Below are 21,813 nucleotides of genomic sequence, written 5' to 3'. Positions count from 1 at the left end.
GTGTAAAATATGTGAGTATTCAGATACTAACATTTTCAATATAAATACAGACATGATCAGTGCTTTGATTGTTAACCATGATGACACAAAGAGGTAATTTCTAGTCATTCCAGAGTGAAATTTTGGACATTTGGCTATATATTTAGGTGTTATCTTCAGAAGCTGAAGTTTCTTAATTTAAATGAAAATTCATTTTTGCAAATAGATTATGCAAACATGGATTAATCTACTTGGAATCTGTAAATAAATTCTACATTCTTTGAAAGTTCATGTTCCTTTTTCACTGTCTTGATGGGCAAAGGACAATCTTAAACTATGGAATCAATACAGCTTAAACAAGCATTTTTATTTTCTTGTATGTACTACATAATAATTTTTATAAATAAATAAATAGTACAGAACTTTCCCTTGCTAGGGGAAAATTACAAACATATTTTCTTCAAGAACATTAGTTTTTGCAAATTTTGAACACAAAATTAACTAAAAGTTTACTTTTTTTTTAATGTATGCATAGATATATTTCTTTCTTTTATGACACTTTATCCCTTCCTAGGTAGAGGGAATATCTTAACAGTTCTATATGGTTTTTTTTTTCAGAGGAAAAGACCTTTCAGATTTGACTGAAAAAAATACTGCTGATCAGAAAAATAAGAGGTAAGCCTGTCATAATCTGCCTCTTATATACTTATAAAAGGTTTATGGTGGATTGGATATTAGTATTAATAGGTTCTGTTCAGTAAAATTAGATTTTTATTTGTTTTCAAATGAGTACAACAGTGACCTTTCTTCAAACTTAATTTTTCAATGGGTAATTTTTTTTATTATAGAGCATTTAATATACAATATGAATGTAAAATTATATTTTATATACCTGACATATGTTAATACATGAAAATCATTGTATTAAATCAGCTTTTTAACAGTCAAGAGAGACTTGGAGTAGATAATGACAACAAAGCAAGGGACACACTTTGATAGCCATTTCCATAGCTCATGGTACTGATGCCTGAACTGAATGAAAGTCACTTCCCAAGTTCAAGCGACAGGGTCACAGTCAGTTTGGAAGATGTAGGCAGGACCTTCACTATTAGTGTGGCACCGTGATGTGACACAGTGGCCATGAGCTGAAACACAAGACATTCTGACTGGCTGTATGGACAGCTGTCCAGCACTGGAGCAGCTTGCTTGGAAAGGTTGTGCCATCTCTTTCCTTGAAGGTTGTCAAGATCCAGCTAGACAAATACTTGAGCAGCCTGGTCTGGCCTCAGTGCTGCCTCTGCCTTGAGCAGAAGGTTGGACCAGAGAGGTTGAAGTCCCTGAATTCCAGCCTGAATTATCCTACAATGCTATGGACTGGACATTTCTGAGCCATTTGTAATTCTTTTGCAATGTCACATTGGAAAGAAACTGAAAAATATTGAAGGCTGAAAAGATAACTTACTTGTTGTAGTCAGAAGTCTTACCTGGGAAATTCATACAGTTTTTTGTTCTTCTTCAACATAAATAATTTAGTCCATTTAATATGTTTAGATTAAAGAAAATCTATTAATTCTAAGGTCTTTCTCACTTTCAGAGATGAGGACATTGGGGATCACACTGAAGTAAAGACTGCTGATGACCAAAGTAAAAAGCGGTGAGAATCAATGCATAATTCCCTCTAAAGTTTATTGATCAAATATCAAGACTTGTAGCTGTTTAGTCGAACCAGAAAATATTAATTCCTATTTCAAGCAAACAGAATTTGCCCAGTGTAAGATATCTGTATTATTTCTAAAATGTACCTGATTAACCAAATATAACAATAAGCTGCATGTATTTTTATAAGCGATGACGCAAACCTATAATCTCTTGCGGAGAGTGAAAATGACTAGTGACAAAATTCTAAGTATTTTTGTGCTTATCTAAGTGTTTTGTGAATTCAGCTGCTGGCATCTCAAACAAATATAAGAAAACACATTCCTAGTATAAAAGCTTTATTGCTGCTAGATTTCATTATTTACAAAAGCTAGGATCCATTTTGGACAATTAAAGTGAGGTTGTAGTATGGTTTTAGGTGCCATTCTGATGATGTCTTTTTTGAGTCTTCATTTAGTTGTATATTCACACGAAGAGGGAGAATGTAGTTATCTGTATAGATAGGCAGTTTTGCTATTTTTAATAGAAAATATTTTTATCCCAGCAGTTCCACTCGACAGTCTGACCAAGGAAGCATATACTGAGTATCTCATTGAATGAGATTCTCTTTCAGCTCTGGCAGGGGCCTGCCCCATCAGGAGTTGGGCACAAAGGAGGTGCTGCTTCCTGCAGCCCGCTCTGCATATAAAGCACCAAAAGCACTGAGGGAGGGTCCTTCAGCAGAGCCTCTGTCCTTGGCAAGCTCACTGAAATAATCAAGCTGCAGCCCACACATCCAGAGTTAAGGCAGATACTGATCACGTTGTTCCAGAATATAACCTCTGGCAGAACCAAACAAGAGCAGCCTTTGTCTGAGCTGCTTTATAAAATCATCAGAAATGCTATTAGCACTTATTCCTGATATCCCATAATTTGTCTGACAAGATCTATTTTTATGTTTGTTTGCCTGTGGCAGGGGAAACTGCAGGAGAAAGTTTCTCTTGCTTGAATTGTAGTCCCGCTTTTTGAAACGAGTCTACGTGTCTGTTTAGTTGGTAATTTCTAATAAAAACATAACTGTAGTATATCCAAAAAAAAAAAAAATTTGGAACTAAAATACAGTAAGCCTAAGAATACAACATTATGTAATACTGACAAGAAAACATGGAATGCTATCAACGAGACATTATTGCCCAGCTGAAAACCTCAGTCAGCACTAGAGAAAACTAGAATTCAATTAAAGTTAGATGAAGCTTCCAATATGAATATATATGAATATATCAGCATAAAGGAGGACTAAAAATTATAGGTCAGTGACTGCATTATTTTTCACCAGCAATGATTTAACCAAAATAAGCTAAATTGCTTTTACTTACTTTTTCTAGTCCAAGCTTCTGCATTCATTATTGTAAGTGTAAATTAAAACTGCAGCTGAAAAAGATTTCTAAAAATTGCTTATTTTCATGTTGTGTCGTTTTCTTTTTTACTTTAGGATAATTGAGAAAGCATATGAAAATCCTCCAAGGGCTCCAAATAATCTCCCAGAAATAAATTACTCTAATGACAGTGAAAGAAAGACCAGGTACTGTGAAAAATTAATTAGGTAGTATCTAAATGCCTTTTCTTGAAAAAAAATTAATAAAATTCTTTTTTATGCAATAAGTTTCAGGAATGCTTAGAAAGCTCTCATTGGTCTCTGGAATCATGGCAGCCCCTTTCTAAATCTGCTTCCAGGATCTCAGTCCCAGAAGATCACAAATCCCAACTCTAGTGTACACAGTGAGGAGGACAAGACACACCCTGTGTAGCTCTAGAGATATAGCTGAAACATAACATTTAGGGGGTCAGCTAAGCCAGAATTCTTATCTAATCAATAGAGAAAAGGCATTTCCTGAATGCTTTTATTTCTTATGAACTTGTTTCTTTATGAGACTGTAAGAAAAACATTACAGTCTTCACTTAAAGTGCCTTTTTAACTTCCTAAACCCATATGGGATAAATCTGAACTCAGGTATCATCAACCCAATCACTGACACTGTGGCATGGGATTCTGACTTTTTGATCAAGACATTTTATTTTAAAAAGCCATTTCTGTTGCAATACTTATGCTCTAGCTGGATTCTACCTCTACAAACCCACATCTTGTAAATCTGAGTGAAAAATATGATGTAGGGATATTTAATAGAGCTAGATGTACACCAGGTCTATTGGTATCAGGAAATAATTGAAATAAAAGGAAATGTTATCTTCTTCTTCATGGTCAAAATTATTTTCACAAATATGACAACAAAAAGTAGTTCATGAATGAAAGACCTTTATGGATTAAGAAAAACCTCTCTTCAGTATCAATTTATACATCTATTTGGATTAAATATTTATGTAGGAAGGACTGTTTAAAGAAATACATTGTATTGCTGTACAAATGCAAACTGCCTGAGTCAGGATTATTGACTCAGCAAGGAGATGAGAAATCTATTGAGCCTTACTGACAGGAAAGTAAAGGTCACAATCTTTCCCATAATTCACTTTATGGGATTTATGGTCAATGTCCCCATCCTTAACCTTATGCACACCTGATGTTTGCTGTGGATATGAATGGGGACAGGATCTTTAATCCTTCATATTCCTACATCTGTGGTTGGAGCACAGTTGAAATCTGTGTACTCTGAAAATTCTGCGTGACCTTGAAGGGCAAACCCATAAACTGGCCGAGAATAAAAGCAAAGCCAAACAGCCTACAATTTAAGATTAAAATTGAATATTCAACAGAAAAATCAATTAGCTTTTTTCAGAATTTTGTGCACAAACAGGCTCTGAGTTATAATATTCTGCTTATCTTTGAAAGTTAAAATAGAGAACAGTAATAGAAGAACGACAGGGCAAAGAATCTGCCACAATACTACCTTACATTTGATACGCTTTATATACTCTCTACTTGAAGCTCTAATGCCATTTTAATTAATGAAAACTTATTAAATGAATGGTCTTTGTAGGTTATTCTTTCAGGTTTTATGCAATAGGTTCTACAGAGTATTTTTGTTGTGTAGTTTGCTGTATGAGCAAGTCAAGGAGTGACTGATGTGATCTGAAAGAAGGGACGTGATCAGGTGCACAATTCTCAGACTACTGGGACTCAGTTTTCAGTTGGTGTCTCATCAAGCTGTCAGACTATGCATTTATTTAAATGTTCTGAGTTTCCTTACACTTTCAGTTGACAAGGTTAGAAACTGATGCTTTGGAAATATTTTTGCTGTAGCTTCAGAGTTTTTATTTTATACACTCCAGTTGTAGTTTTCTACCTAAGCTGTGGTTGTATATATTTGTGTATTTCAACCATAATACAGTTAGTATAATCCAAAGGATGCTGTTCTCTACACTAGAACACTTGAGGAAAGTATTTTTCTCTATACATTATCTTACTTCCTGTAAGATAATGCTACTTTCAGGCATGCAGCATGTAAATACCTATATTATGTTGAGTGTCCAATGCACAGTACTCACTTTGCCCAAGATTAAATAAATAAATATAAATAAATAAATAAATAAATATATATATATATAAATAAATAAATATAAATAAATAAAACCGTTAAATATGAGTTCAATGGAAGATTTGGGAAAAAATAAGCTTAACAAAAATAACAAGCACAGGCTCATACTTTACAGGAGCAAAGAAATTATATTCCTTGCAACTTTAGAAACTTTAGTTAACTGTACTAGAAATACACTCCACCCTGTGACATATCTTATGCACATTCTTGGTCAAGAGAATTTCTCAGCCAGAGAAACTCATTCAAAAGGGGATCACTTAGCTTTAGTTTGCATTCCTACTTTGTAAGTTTACTTTCATCTCACCTGAAATGTAAATGGAACATTGGGTGTTCATTTGAGGAGATATTTCCTCTGTGGTGAGCAAACCCATTTTGATTAAATAACAAGACCATTGTTATGTTCTATGAAATATAAATAAAACATTTATCATTTCAGTTTATCAGTAGCTACAATTTAAATGCATTTCTGGTGTTGCACAGAAATCAAATAAGACATATGTACTTTACAAAATACAGGTATGTAGAAAAGAGTATCTGAGTTTCATAACACCTTACACATGTTATCAATCTGTTGTATTTCCTGGAAAAAAGCAACATTTGGTAAATACATATGATTATAAACAATTGCTCCTAACATTGCAGAACATTATTCAAGACTGAGATGAAACATTTTATAATTGCTATATACCTTAAGAATTTCTGGAGAATAGGATAAATAAATTAATTCAGAAGTCTTCAAAACACACATGGCAGACTACTACTTCAACTGTCACATACATGTTCATCCCTTCCACGGAAACAAAACTGACATTTAAGAAACTTGGACATGGAATTGTTAAAAATAGAAGATTTAACTTCCCTGATAATTAAATTCAGTATATTCCTTTTACTCTGATATAAGGAACAATACAGTTACTGTGGTGAACACAAATCATACACTGAAAAGCCTGTATTATAAAGACTAATTCTAGGGACATACTATAATTTTGTTTGGATGTTTGACAGCTTTTTGAGGACAAGTGAAAGAAGAAGAGGAAAATGAAAAAATGTTGTCTGTCACCATTTTCTGATATGTATCATTTAGGCTGAGATATCAGCACAGGAAACGAAATACCATTATGTAAATTTTGCTCAATGGGCTTGTGGATTTTATTTTGAAGTGCTGAAGGATCATTCAAAAATAGAACACAGTCTAAGGACACTATATTACAAATATTATTATATTACTAATTTACACTTATTATTTGATATATTATTCTTGATGGTTGTGAAAAAAAAACAGAAAAAGAACTCATCACCAAGTATGATTTTTTTACAAGCATGTTGTCTTAGTTTATTTTGCATATTATCATCGATGTAGTGAAGTCTTTAAAAAAATGTGGTACTGTTTAGTGATAGCTATGTACTCTCTGCTTCACAGCAAATCATCATTTGGTGCCTATGAAGAAAATATAACTGGAAATACTATCAAAACTGTTTATTCTACTTCTGATCGGTAAGAACACATTAATAACATTGTAGAGTACTAAAGGACACAGACATTTACATAAGCATTCAAGTCTTCAGACAAAAGAGAGCCCTGGAAGTCACCATCATGAGACAGCTTTTCATACAAAGGTCGCTTTCAGTGAGATCTTGCCATCAAATCATGACCACAGTTCAGCAGCCTAATATTATGTTAGGCTTGTCACAGCTGACATTTTAAAATATCTATAGAAACAAGAGCCAATGCCTTAAGTGACAAAGTTGGCTTTGTGATTCTGTAGGTTTCTATCTCAGGCAGCTGCTTACTCCGCAAAATTTCCTTCCTTTGTGAGAACAATAATGACCAAATTTATGTACAAGCATGGAGGAATGACAGTGCTGTTGAAAACTATCTTTTCACACTAGTAAGATATTCCCAAATATAAGCAGGATATTTGCTCAATCTGTAATAACTTACCTTATAGGGAAAAAGAAGTTAGAAGTGCCCATTATTTTTAATTCAATTTGGACAGCCCTACTACCTGGAAATACATAATCAGAAAAACTTGTATCCTTTCCAACAAAAGGATAAGGAACTCTGGGGATGATTAAATATTAGTACAGCAGTTTGTCACTGATAGGCAAGGAGCAAGAGCCATTGATTTTGTAATGCTAAAACAACACCAACAGTTGTATCTAGACAAAGTACAGAGTGATGTCACATAGGAGGGCAGCAAGAGCTGAGAAAATTTAAAAAAATACTGTTGTCATATTATTTTAAAATTTAAAAAAATATTATAGTAGACTGTTCTATACATGAATCTGCTATAACTGCTATCAAGGTATGAGTTCTGTCTGCAGTGCAGAAAGTCAAAAAGGTTTTTTAGGCACCTCTGTATCACAGAGAATTCTGTGAACCAGACTTGTCAAATTATGGCAGTTTGAATTCAACTACCAATTTACTTTTGAGATTAAAACATTAAAATCATTCCCTTCCACCATATCCCTGTTTATTATAAATGCTCCCAGACATTCAGCAGCTTAATTAAGTTCATCAGAGAAGACCATTCTTTCTACCAAGGTATTTTTGCTGCTTGACAATTAAGCTCAGCAATTTTCCCATCACAGGAGCACGTGCATGACACCTGTTAACTGGAATGGAGAGAATACACAAATGGCATTCTTCCATTATGGCTATTGTACATTATACAAATGTCTTTCCCATGCAGTGTGCTAACCTTATCAAGTTTTCTGCTTGAGATTTCAATAGCAGCTCTTTTTCTGACAACTGATGTTATATTATATACACAGGAGTATAATTGGAAAAGATATATGTACATACTGCAGGAAGCCCTTGGGCATAGATGCCAAAATGATCTTAGATGCCTTGCAAATTTGCTGTCATTCCACTTGCTTCAAGGTAAGAAGATTTCACCTGCTATCAAGAAAAAAAATTTGATTGAAATACCTGCATTATAGTACACGTATAATAAGAGATCATTTAGGCCTTAGGCCTTCTCCACCTGTGAGAATTTTTAAAAAGTCTTGAGACTGGAGGAGAAGATTAATGTAGGAAATAATAATCTCTCCCTCTCTTCCCTACACAATCCCTTCCTTTTTCTTTCTATCTCCGTCTCTCCTCTCTCTACTCTCCTCCTCGCCTCTCCTCCCTTGAAACCATAAGCAGGATGAAGGATGCAGCTGAATGTATTCTTAAAGTCCTTCATATTTATAAGCCTTCACTTCAAGTCTGATACAGTGAATTATATAAACTTACACTTTCTTCATGTTGTAAAATTTTATTCAGTTTTTATGAAGATTTTTTAGGTCTTAATTGACATGTAAAACAATTTAATTATTAAAAAGTAGGTATTTTTTTCTATTTCCATTAAGAATGAAAGCACAGAAGAAATTTCTCTTTTGTTTGTAATTTCAAACTGTAAGCCTCAGCCTAAAATTCACTTTTAAAGTTAGGGTATGCCTGGCAATGCTCAGTTCTACAGTCTGTTTTCTTTCTGTCTCATTTGTCTTATTTCTGCTTGCATCTACAAACAGAGTTTGTTGTTCTAACAAACAATGCTCAGCAAAGTCAGTAAAATATTAGAATAGCTCATATTTCTGCCCAGTCCTGTGCAGCTTTTACTTCTGCTTCTGAGAGCAGTTCTTGTCCCTATTTACTACTGGAAAGTAACACAAATCAGAATACAGCAGTAAGGTTGCACTTCACATGTATGAAGCTGCATGTGCTTTTTGTTTACTGTGGACTTTCTGAGCTCTCTTGAGTACCAGGTAAGTATTTTATCCCATGGGAACTACTATGTAATACATCCTCAATACTATCATTGCAAGTAAATATAAGTTCTGGTCTGCTTCCATTCCTTTTAGACAGATCAACCCACCTAAAGAAGAATGTGCTTTTCATTAGGATTATTAACATGTTGGTAGTGGCTGAATTATCTGTTAAATACTTACATTTATTTTTTAAACTATATTTTTTTGTTACTATCAAACGGGGACCTGTCTGGCCAGGAAGATTCAGCTTAGTTTTTGTATAACTACAAATCAATGAAAGCATTGGCAAAAAAATTAAACAATTGATGTAGGTCTGCGGTTCATGCTTGCAGTTATGTATTTAGCTAAGTAGTGCAACTTCTTATAATTAATATTAATTTAGCTCCTTACAAATACCCTGTATCCATTAGAGATTTGCATATAGCTGACAGCAGCACATCATCCTAATTTCCTTGTAAAGGTATCTACCAGAAGTACATTAATTAAATAATCCAAATTTTAGATTTTTTTTTCTCTGTATAAAAATGCTAGCTAATATTAGTTATCAGAGCTGTGAAGACATGGCCACCCTTTTGCTAATTTAAACAAAGAAATATAAAATCAGATTTAGATAAATAATAAAGTTATGTGGGTATCAAGATCCTAGTTTCTGCATCAAATTACCATGCTTCTTGATCTACTGTAGACTTTCCTTGTGATCTTAGTAAGTCAGCCTCTGTGTGTATCTGTGCATCTTCATATGTGAAACATGGGCAATTCTTCTCTATCTCAAAAAATGAGCTTTTTTGAGACATTTGTGAAAGTAGTGTCCAGATACTGCAAAAATGGGAAACATAGTTAAGATAAAGTGTCATAAAATATTTTGAAATAAGCAAGTCTAGATTCTTTGAGATCTACTCTGAGTTACATGATTATGTGTGATCATTCTCCCTTTATTCAGTGAAGAAGGAAAAGGATCTCAAAATGGTGATTCATCTTATTGTAGGATAAACCCCTAAGCTAAAACAGAGAAAGTGAAAGTACCCTTTGGAAATGTCTGGGGAAAGGACAGGGTTGTTGAGTATTATGAGTACCTAGGCAACTAGTCAAGATACTGCTATCTGATTTTTAAATATCTAAAAGTGACATAGTCAGATATATAATTTCTTGTTCTCCAAAACTACTCTTTCAGACTTCATTTTTTATATTGCAGTACTAGTAACTCCTATTCTGGTCTGGGGTTGATTGTTTCCTAAAGGAAAGCATGCTGGGTAAGAGTATTAGAGAAATGTTTCATTTTAATTTTTCTTCATTCTTTGACTTGTGTGTTGAAGTGTGAAGTATGTAAGAGACCTTTGGAAGATCTAAAAGCAGGAGACAGCATTTGGATTTACAAAAAAACTGTGCACTGTGAGCCTTGTTATTCCAAAGTTAAAGGTAAGGCAGAAGACATATAATACTGAAGGTGGGAAAAACCATTTTTTGTGAACTTCATTCAAAAAGACTTCAATATATGAAAGCACAGCTGTTGCTTTTGATCATTTCTTAAATGTACTTAAACGTGTACTTAAATATTTTCAAAACATCTACTTCAGCAAATCTGATTGCTTAGGATGATATCCAGCCCCAGGTTCTAGATATCCTCTGTCTGTGAGGGAGATCTTGGTCACACTGCAAGTTATCTCTTCAGGTCTCTCTATAGAGTTGTACCTGGCCAATCAATAGAGACACCTAGAGGGGAGCAGTGGCACCTTGCCCTGGAAGTGAGAATAAATTGCAAGGCCATCTGAGAATCAGATTGTCCTACTGAAACAAATAAGCCAGGATGCAGAGGTATTTTCACCTAGTGGAGTAATTGTGACCAGTAGAGAGAAGATACAAAATCTATGAAATCATAATGAAGATATTACATGTGGTTATGATTCTTACCTTTGTGAGGAGCAAAGTGAGTAAAAAAAAACATGCAAGGCAAGGACAAATGAACATTTTGTTTTATTAATTTTTCTAGAAGTTGCTAGATTTTAAGTCTTTCCTCTTTATGACAATTATTTCACAATACTATAAATTAGTACCTCTGTACCAAATTAAGACAAACAGAGATGTAGATGAAATATTTTGATAAGCTGCTTTTCAACTATGTAATTCTGAGATAAGATCATGTTAACTAAAATTATATTAAAAATTTGTTTTCTTAAAATACTTTTGTTATTAACTCATTGCAAAATCTGATGGGAATGGGGAATTTTGCAAATAATTAGATTAGAAATTTAATAAAGCATAGTCACAGTTATAAAACTGTAGCAAGACATACCAAGGATCTCTATATTAAGCACAATACATTGGCATGTCCTATTTCATCAAGTTACAAGACAGACAGACTTCAGTAGATGTTATAAAAGAAAAACAGAAATCTGAAGTTTCCTTGTAGAACACTTGGAGCATAATGCTTTGCTTGGCATCTCTGACCAATCTTTTCTCTTTTGCAGAAAAATGGATCTACTAATTTTGACATACAGAATGTATGATGAAGAAATTATTATTGTTTAGTTAACTATATTGGCCTGTTAATTCAAAACACTGGGAAATTATTCATTTTTACTGCTGGGAATTCTCTGAATGAAAACCTACTGCATCGTTATTAAAATAATTATTTTAATGAGAATTTAGATGCATTTTTATACACACATTGCAGGAAGCAAAACAGGATATGAGTCAATATATTTATCAGATCTGTGAAAACACTAAATTTTACATAAAATCAATGATAATTTATTGAAATTTTATGGATTCCAAGACATTCCTACATATTTGTTTTGAAAGGACTGTATTCTCTTTTCCTCTAATATAAAGACCTGTTTGCTTAATATAGCATAAATGGGATTTTCTCATCAAGATTAGCCATTTAGAAGTCAGTTATTCAGTTTAAACTACTGTTTTTCATGCAGAGGGAAGTGGGTTCATATTGCACCTTCAAGGGGAGACATAAAACTCCAGAGAAAGGTTCTTCCCAAATAACTTAAATGATAAGTTTGAGACAGAACAAATGATTTTTGGAAAATGCATCTACAACTGCAGAAGGAATCTGGACAAAAATTGCTAGAGGGTTTTAAGAACCCCACTCCATGTTTAATCACAATTTTTTAAGAAGTACATACTTAATATGAAATAACAAAATAATGAAATACCTATTTTGCATGACAGCATGTTGTTGTATTTATCTTTCCTACTTTTATTAAACTGACTATCAAAACACTTTGAATGGATTCATCTTGCCTAAATTTATACATCTACAGTGTAGATTTCTGTTTCTGAGTTACTTGATCTATTCTAGCTTATATAGAGAAGCAGACATTTGTAGGAAGCAATTCAATTGGTCAGATGGCAAAGATCTGTTTTACTGTGACATTAGCCAATGTACATCTTTACTTCTGTGGGTTGCAAAGCAACCTGGAATGAACAGCTCTAGATTTCTAGACATCTATGTCAGTTATACTCCTTCCTTTGAGACTACAATGAAACCTTTTTTTTTTCCTTTTGGAGAGAATATAAGTATTCAAACTGAAAGAAGAATTCATGTTTTGTTATAATATGTTGTCTAAAATAATCAATAGTTCAGTAGCTTACTGGTCAGAAAAAGTTATTGAACTACTAGTCTTTGTCATGAGATGCTTTAGCTTATGGTTTATTCAGAACTGATTTTTCTGCCTTACATCTCAGTTTAAATGGACTTCCAGGACATGACAAAGACAGAGCTAGTGTTTGAAGGCTGCTTGGACCTAGGCAAGAGCTTAAAAGCATACAAAGTATTAAAGCTGTAGGTTAATAATAGACTGGTGAGTGGCTGTCCCAGTCAAATTCTCTCTCCTTGACTGCACATTTCATAGAGGGGGCAGGAGGTATGGATGTCTGTAATTTAAACCACTGGTCCTGCAGCTGAGTAAGGATGTTGTCTGGTTTAAAGGATGTTCAGAAACATTATGCAATGGATACATGAGACAGCAGATATTTTGTTTTGTTAATTTTATTAATATCTTATGAATTCATATCAGTAACTCTAATAAAACTTTAGTTATTGATATTTTTTTCTGGTGTGTGTCTCTTGCTGATGATATGTCCTAGTTAAACTATAATTGTTAAAACTCTGTGCTTTACCAGCAAACAATGATTTGCACAATGGGGTTAAAAAAGTACTGGGAAAATTTTAACGTCACAAATTTGGTCCTGTTGAGAAACCAACACTTATTGCTAAAGCTCAGTTGCAATGGAAGATGTTAGACATTCATTTGAGCCAGCACATTAGAATCTAGGACTTCCTAGTGTTTGAGGGGGATGAGAGATTTTAGTTCACTCCCCTAGAGACCAGAAGCTCTGGATGAAAATATCTGCTATTTAAAAGCTTACTGACAGAGAAGTAATAAGAAACAATAAATAATTCTGTGCTCATTAAGCCATCCTCACTAAACAGCCCTGGTAATTTTGCCATGTGTTTTTTTTTGTTATTTTTTATTATATGTTGTAAGTTGGCTAAGAAGAAACACCAGGTTTATGATTTACCATATCTGGCAGAGCAATACTCATTAAGAAAAATCATATTAACATCTCAATACCAATGTATCAAAACTTAAGTGTTTTTTGTCCCTTTTGCATATCATTAGCCTGTGGTGTTTCATTTCCCTTTGACTAATCCTTCCATGAAACAATCCAAATGAAGAGTTTGCTGGCAGCTGTTTTAATGAACGTGTTATCTTCAATAATGCATTAAATGAGACTGAAAAGCTGTACTGAGAGATGATGTACTAAATTATGTGGGGGTTTGTGATTCATCAGGCCCATTTTTTCAGTGTGTAATGGATACTTTATTTTACAAAGCTGGGGCATTGCTCTACGGGGAGGGGAATCAAGCAATCAGAGGAAAGGAATGAAATAATGCATATAATGCATATTGATGCAGTTAAATATGTAGATTGCTTCAAAACTACTGATACTTAAAAGAACAAGGAATGTCATAAGAACATCTTTGCTGTGTTAATATATTCTGTTGTATCCCGTGTAGGTTCCCACAGAACACTCAGGCTTAGCAACCCTTTTATCAGTGCTTGATACAGAGGGATAAACATCTGTAACACTCTCCCCTCATCCTCTTCCTCTTGCAATAAAGATCTGTGTCGGTTTGACAGGACATACTCTCTGTTACTTCACAAAGCCTCCTTACCCAGGCTTGTGAAGAACATCAAATGGATCTCGCATTTATTCCACAGGTCACCTCTATTCCTTGCTTTTTCCTATAGGGATGTGTATAGTGTTGGGATGGCTTCAGATGTTCAGTTTATTTACTCAAAATGATAAGTCAGAACTCCACTACTCTGTTTACCTTCCTTGATACTTGATGTTTTAACATAATCTCATTGTTTAGAATGAAATGTACCCACTTTCTGGTTGGTTTTGCTCTCTGATCATATGTGAACACTGCTCATTGTAGGTACTCTATTACACCAGGAGGTGATTTCAGCTTTCAGACTAGTTGGTGCCAGACTACAAGGGAGAAATGCATCCTTTTCTTCCTTCTGCTGCACCACAATACCTCATTTCTCTTCACAGAAGCAGAGACATCCATCATTCCATAAAGACAAAGGATAAAGAGACTAAATACATAGGTAGGTTTGATGTGCTGATGTCTGAAATTGTTGACAAAAATAGCTTTGTTTCGCTGCTTAACTGATGCAGAACAACTGAGTTCTTAAACTGATAAGGTCCTTCTTTGACTTCAAAGGCCTCCTCTTCTGTTTTGTGCTTTGCCTGGTCTGAGCAACTCAACTCTAATACCATCAGCAAAACCAGGACTTAAAACATTCCTTGCACTTCAGAGAGAAGAATCGGCAGGTATTCTCAAATATGTTTGGCACAATCTGCTAAAATGAGACCCTCCTGAACACTTCAGTAACTACCACCTTTTAAAACCATGGAGATTATGTTCTCTGAACAGAGGAACAGGGCCCAGAAAATGGAGTGCCAAGTTCAATATCTCCCCCAACATACCTAAGCAGGCTGTGTAACACAGTGGAACAGCTGGGTGTGTGGAATAAACAAGATGTTCCTGGTAGTCTTTTTGCCACATTCCCTGCCCAGAGCAGGTTGGATCCTTATGGCCTATGTTCCACTGGATAGCCACACTGCTTATTCATTATATGCTTATTGATAACTCAGGAATGACTCCTGAACAAATAACACATTGTCTTGGGAGCAAAGACCAAATCCTGGAATTTCATCATCCCATCTAAATGGTCTAATTAAGAATGAAAAACAGTGTCAATGATTAGAGGTGTTGTCTACATTCAGATTTGGCTTGAGTAGGACAGTGAGAGAATGAAATTTTGGAGAGTTTCATCTGAAGACTATTAAAAATACATCTTTATATGATAATCTCTTCTAACCCTTAGTATTTTCTTTGCCTTTCCAGCCTCTTTTGGGCAGGAACTCTCTCCAGTTTGTGCAGTATCCAGCACAGCAGTGGCCTCTGGGTGGTACTGCTGCACCTGTTTAAATGACCCAAGAAAAATTGAGTTTACCTCCCTTTCCAAGAAAGCTGCTTGGAAATTGAATATTTTTTTCATGGGGTTTTTATAACTGTGTCAGTTATAAATTGACAGCTACCTCACTGTAGGCTATGCCAGGACTTAAAAGTGACTGGTTTGGTCCTGTTAGTCAATATCTGAATATAATCATGCCAAAAGCACTTGTCTGAGTCTTGACATTGCAATGCAATCATCAGACATCTTTTTAGGGAGCTTAGACAGCAATTGTGGTGAAAAGAATTGGCAGCCAACATTTAAAAACTACTTGCTCAGGAAAAAAAGAAGATACAATCAATTCTGGAAAGAAAGGACAAACTTCTTCTGACATCCAAGCCATTTTTGCAAATGTTTAAATACTAAAAGAAGCAGAAAAGGGAGAAAACATAATGAAAAAGATGAAAGCATTATGCAAATAAATAAATTAAAGAATTTTAATAGTACTATTGTTGTAAATAATCCTCCCATTGAAATTAATAGTTAACCTTGACTGTAAGATGAATATTACAGTAAACATAGGTCTGTCTTCATATCTTCTGGTTCCTCCAGGGAGTTTCCACTCGTGGAACTTTGAATTATAATATCCCTGTATGTAGTTAAAATCTTGGAATTAAGAATGAGAATCCAGCTAACCATATTTGTAGCACTTTAATTTCAAATAGCCAAATAGTTAAACAATATTTGGGAAATTTACAGAAATATGTGACTGATAATGTATTTGAACATTGTTTTTACCTGTTTTCACAATTGAGAATGCATTTGAGCATTGACTATCCATTTGCCCAAGTGACATATGTGAAAGTAACAGAAAAACCTTTTGAACGAAACACCAGTTTTCTCACAGCAAAATTCTGTCTGGGAGCGAGCATACCAGTTCTGACATGACTGACATCTGTGGAAAGCCGAAGGAGGAAAGCCAGGAAGCAGCAGTGTTTTTTTCTGCCTCTAGTGAGAGGACATCCCAGATACCTAGTCAGAGGAGGGCACATGATTTGACAACTGTGGTTTCTGGCTTTTAATTTGGAGATCACCAGGACTATTTGAAAACTCCCCTGCCTTCTTATTCACAATCAGAATCTCCTCAGTAGAAACACAAATAAAACAGAGAGTGAAGATAGCAGGGACTTTGCTTCTCATAATGAAATTGGAGCAAACACAAGGAAAAGATCTAGCTAGGAAGAATACACTCCTTTAGCAATACCACAATTCATACACCCTTAGTCAATCCAGTGAACTTACTCAAGGAATACTTTTGCTGTACTGCATTTCTTCTATTTCCAGATTGCCCCAGAAAGGGCTGATTTTAGACCAGCTCTCCCCCAGCCTTGGAAGTGTGTCCAGCACTGATTGCACATCTCCAACATGGACAAAAGGGGCCCAGAGGGAGTAAGATCGATAGATCCGTCACCACTTGTGATAGATCCATCACTACCCAGACCCAGGAGTTCTGGCATGGCAGGAGGAAGGGCAAGGGGTTTTATGCCAGTCTAGTGATGTTGCAGCAAAGATCTCAAGTACTTTGCAAGTTATACAGTTTATGGAACAGTGGGTCCAGAAAAAACGTTTGGGTGTAAGTTTTCTAACTGTACCTAAATTACCCTCTTGGTATCTCTGTCATTTTATTGTATCTTTTGTGATTCAGTGGGTTATAGATAGTGTAAGGACAAGCTTTTACAAGCAAGCTTTTATATACTGTTTTCACAGGCTTTTTCTCTATCCCATCTGACAGTAAAAAATAAATGATAAAAATAAATTACATGGGCTTTTCAGGATAGCCACCAGAGATTCTTGCTTGACCAAACTGAACTTAGATGAAAATTCAGGTACTTATTTTTTTAAACCATTCCCTAGCTGAAAAGCTAACACACCCACTTTGACACAGAAAAGCCTTTCAAGCAACAGCAAATTTTCCATATTCCTTTGACATGGTGCCACTCAGATATGCCTTCTCAAACACAATTACTGACTGAGGGTTTTTTGTATTATTTAATTCTTTTTCCTGCATACATCACATAACCAATAAAAAGCACATTGCTGTTTATTTTTTAAGATTATAATTAAATCACTTTGCAGCATCATAAAGTCTTGAGTCTGTTGGCCTACACTTACTAACATTTTGCAAACTGTAAAAATCACTTACCTATCCACATGATGGACTTGCTAACATGGATAGTAATTTTTTCCACTTTTTTGCAAAGTTGATTAATTTCTTTAAGCTCTTTCCCCAACTATATGCAAATAGACAAAAAGTAAAGATGACAGAAGATTAATAAAAAGAAAAAATATATAACCAGAATTAGATGATTCCGTATTCAACTGCCACTGTTCCCTGAAGATAAGTCAAGCTGACATCTGGAGTCCTGGCAGAAGGTGTGTCATGGATTTTTAGCCTCCTGAAGAGAAGCTGTATTTCTTTCATTATGATCTTTACATTCAAACAGTATTTCAAAAGCTTTGCTTTTAGATTATCAGCTCATTTATTAATGACCTTGAACACATCTCCCCCTCAACCTTCTCTTTCCCATTCATCAGTGGTAAACCAAATTATACTTTCCAATATACTTGTATATTGGAGACAATGTAAATATTCAAACTTCTTTGAAAGTCTAATTAGTCTTTGTTATCGATGAAGATCAGTAGAAATAAACCCATCGTGATTTGCAAGACTTAGCTTGATGCTTTCAGTTTATAATACACAGAAGGATGGGAGGGAGAGGGCTCTAAAGCATTTGAAAGTCAGAATGATTTGATAACAATCAAATAACAACCCCTTGAACAAGAGCTGTCATGGATAATTCTGTCTAGATGGATCTGCAAACTAGCAGACCCTAAGTTTAATTCACAGACAGTATCTTTAGATGCCATAAGCACTGCAGCATTCTGAGCTCACTGAAATGATGCAATTTTGGATGTGTTCTTATAGTAAATTCATTCTAATGGTGATTACAATGTACTTCAATTTAATATTAAGTAAATAAGGAAAAAGCCTGGAGGAACCATGGTAGTTCAGGAGAAGGAAACAGTATAAAAAAAAGAGAAAGTCAATTAGCATGAAATTAGCAACACCCAGGAAGTCAAAATGTTTGCAAGACACTGAGAATGAGGAATCCATGCTGTAACTTTAGGATAAAGTGTTTAATTGCTCAAATAATCCAGAGTAAATGCACTAATTTAACAATAACAAATTGCTAGGTTTAGGTAGTATCCATGTAAAACCTCCATGGCAGCTCAAGTGTGACATTGTTGAGCTTCTCACTAACATTTACCCTACCCGCTCAAAGCAGGCTTGGTGCCAAACGAATTGGAAGCATTAGCTGGGACATCAGCCTTGAAAAAAACATGAAAACTGCTCTGGGGAAACTACATTTCATTTAGTCTTATTTTTTTATCAAGCCAATTTGTACAAATTGGAATAAATGACAGAATAGAGAAGCTATGAATATATATGATACATTGGAGGAGAGTCTGCACAGATTTTTTAAAGCAGGACATGCTCATGAATATATGAGTGTTTCTGAAGAAGCCAATATGCTTTTGGTTAAGCTGATTTCTTTAACAGAGAACACTTGGCTTTATAAGAAAACAAGAAGTGAGACTAGAAAGAAAACAATGGATTAGAAAATTCCGTTTTCATTATGGAGTGAGACAGGAAACAATGGGAGGTTTGGACTGACTTCTGTGGGGATAAGGCTATATAAATTAGGGCTTGTCAGCTGGGAAGAGAAGTATCTAAATTTTATATAGTCATGAATGACAAAGAGGAGCTGAATAGAGAATGATTAATCATTCTGTCTTTCTCAGAAAACCAGAACTAAGGGGCACCCAATCAAATTACTAAGCAGCAGATTTAAAGTAGATAATAAGAAGTAGTTTTTCTAACAATACATTATTAAATTGCAGCTCTAATTGCCACAGGGGGTTGTAAAGCCCTAATGTTTAAATGGCTTAAAAATGGGTCTCAGCAAATGGAATATTATTACACATTGGCTGCTATGAAAACTAAATGATCCAGATGTCCTGATTCAATGACTTCTGAAAGAGGGAAAATATCCCTCAATATTTTTCTTGTTTCTGAGATATTTTCCTTACAAAGCTACTATCAGCCCTTGCTAAAGGCAGAATACTGGATAGGATGGGCTTCTGCTGGCATGATAGTGGCTCTATTTTTATAAAACTATTTTCACAGTAATTTTTCAGACTGGAACTGCATTTTAAAATAATCTCATGAGACTTGGAGTTTGCTGTCCATGCTCTGACCTTATTGTCACACATCTTTTGTATAGCCCAGACTGGATTACAGCAATTAATTCTTTACTGACTTGCCTGAAAGGCAGATCCAGCCTGCAGCTATTGCAGCATAAAGCAACAAGCTTATTACCAGAAATGAGCAGATGGGATTTGCGGACTTCCTGCTTCTTTGTTCTCTGCATCGATAGCCTATTAGTAACTACACTGATTCAGAAATTCCTACCATAGGATACTGTGTAAGTAGCATTCTATAGTAGATTTCTACTGATTTAGGGCATATAATTTCTCAAGTCCAAGAGTAACAGGTTTCATGGGCACATTAGGATGTTTGGGGTTGGTGTTAGACACATTTTATCAATGCCTTAAAAAAAGCATGGAACCATCAAGCCTTCAGTGTGGTTTGTAAAGTGCTGATAAAGTTCTGGGTTTATCAAAGTCAATATCTGTTGCTGGCATACTGAATGGAACTCATTAATAATTTATTAGTAATGTCAGTATTGGGAGGAGAGTAATTTATGTTTAAAAAACCAAACAATTAGGTTAACTATTTCAAAGACTAAGATGTTCAAATCATCTTTGCAGTATTCAAACTGATCAACCTGAAAACCACAGGACAGTGTATTTATCAACATACATTTTAGCTGCCAGCACCACTGTGTGAAGCTATGCTATAAGTGGAATTATGTGTTAGTGAAATTACAAGTACACTTAAAATAGAGCAACAAATACAACACAGTGAAATGCATTTTTACCCTTTACTAAATCCATGTGTACAGGAAATGCCTGAAAAAAACAGAGTCTTTCACACTGACTGTGAACATGGTAGCTGAAATATGCACAACTTCAAGTTGTTTTCTACCCATACTACTGGGTTTCTAACTTAAGAAGTCCCAGTCAAGAAGGAGCCAAGCTCTGGACCATTTTCTTAGTGATATGATGTCAATTATCAATGCATCTGTCTGAAAAAGATGTATTCGTACCCATGCTAGGGCATGACGCTAACTCCTATGTTTTTTCTCTTTGGCAACTGAGTTCTGAAATGAATGCCTGCAAGCAACATTTGTGTAGGTGGCACAAGCAGTGGAGGGCATTTGAAAATTGTCAACTGTTTATACTCATAACTGAGGACAAGCATTCCCTTGGTGACTCTTAAGATCCTCTGCTATGATGCTACATGCTCTATACTGTCTTCAAATGTGTCTCCTGATATATCTTCAAACTGGTGTCTGCATCAAGATATTTTTAGTGATGCAATAGTTAGACCATACTGTCATGTTCCTGTTCTGACAACTGAAATTTTCAGATACCCATTTACTGTTTTTTTTTGTTGGTCCACTAAAAGACTTTGCATCCTTGGCTCAAATTTTAAAAAAAAAAATCCTCCCTTTTGAATCTCTTTTGAGTATTTCATGGAATTATCAAAGTTGGAAGACACCTTCAAGGTCATCTAGTCCAACCATCAACCTGGCACCACTACAATCACCTCTGACCCATATCCCCAGCTGCCACATCCAGACACCACTCTGCTTCCAGAGACAGTGGTTCCACCACCCATGTAGGCAACTTATTGCAATGCCTAACTACTCTTTCAGTGAAGAAAATGTTATGATATATAACTGCATCTCTACTGCCTCGTTGCATCCTCCAGCACTGATATTATAATAAATATCTTCTTTGCTTTTTTTTTCATTGTAAACTAGTGATGTATAATAAACTCAATATTACATATGCTGCCAATTCATCTTTTTATATAATTTTGCAGTTTTACTGGATTAACAATGCACTTCTAAGAATTAAGGCTAGTACCATTATTAGTGATAACAAACTGAGAGATACATATTTTGCCTGGGACTAAATATATAGAAGCTCAATTCTCCTTTTCCTTGTGGGAATAAAGATTATAGCTATCCGTAGTCATGAAAACTGGATTCTGTTACTCATTCAAATAAAACATGACAGAATAGGAGCCAGTTGGTTTTTACACTCTCAACACTTTCCCCCTTCTTTGTTCCAAAGGGACAGAGAAGACACAACCAAACTTTTGGATTAAGTGCTATCTAGTTACATAGTAGTACACTGGGGGCTGTATTTACTCT

This window comes from Lonchura striata, chromosome 2 (assembly GCF_046129695.1).
Source record: "Lonchura striata isolate bLonStr1 chromosome 2, bLonStr1.mat, whole genome shotgun sequence".
In the NCBI taxonomy this organism is placed as follows: domain Eukaryota; kingdom Metazoa; phylum Chordata; class Aves; order Passeriformes; family Estrildidae; genus Lonchura; species Lonchura striata.
Note: the sequence above shows the minus strand (reverse complement) of the source record.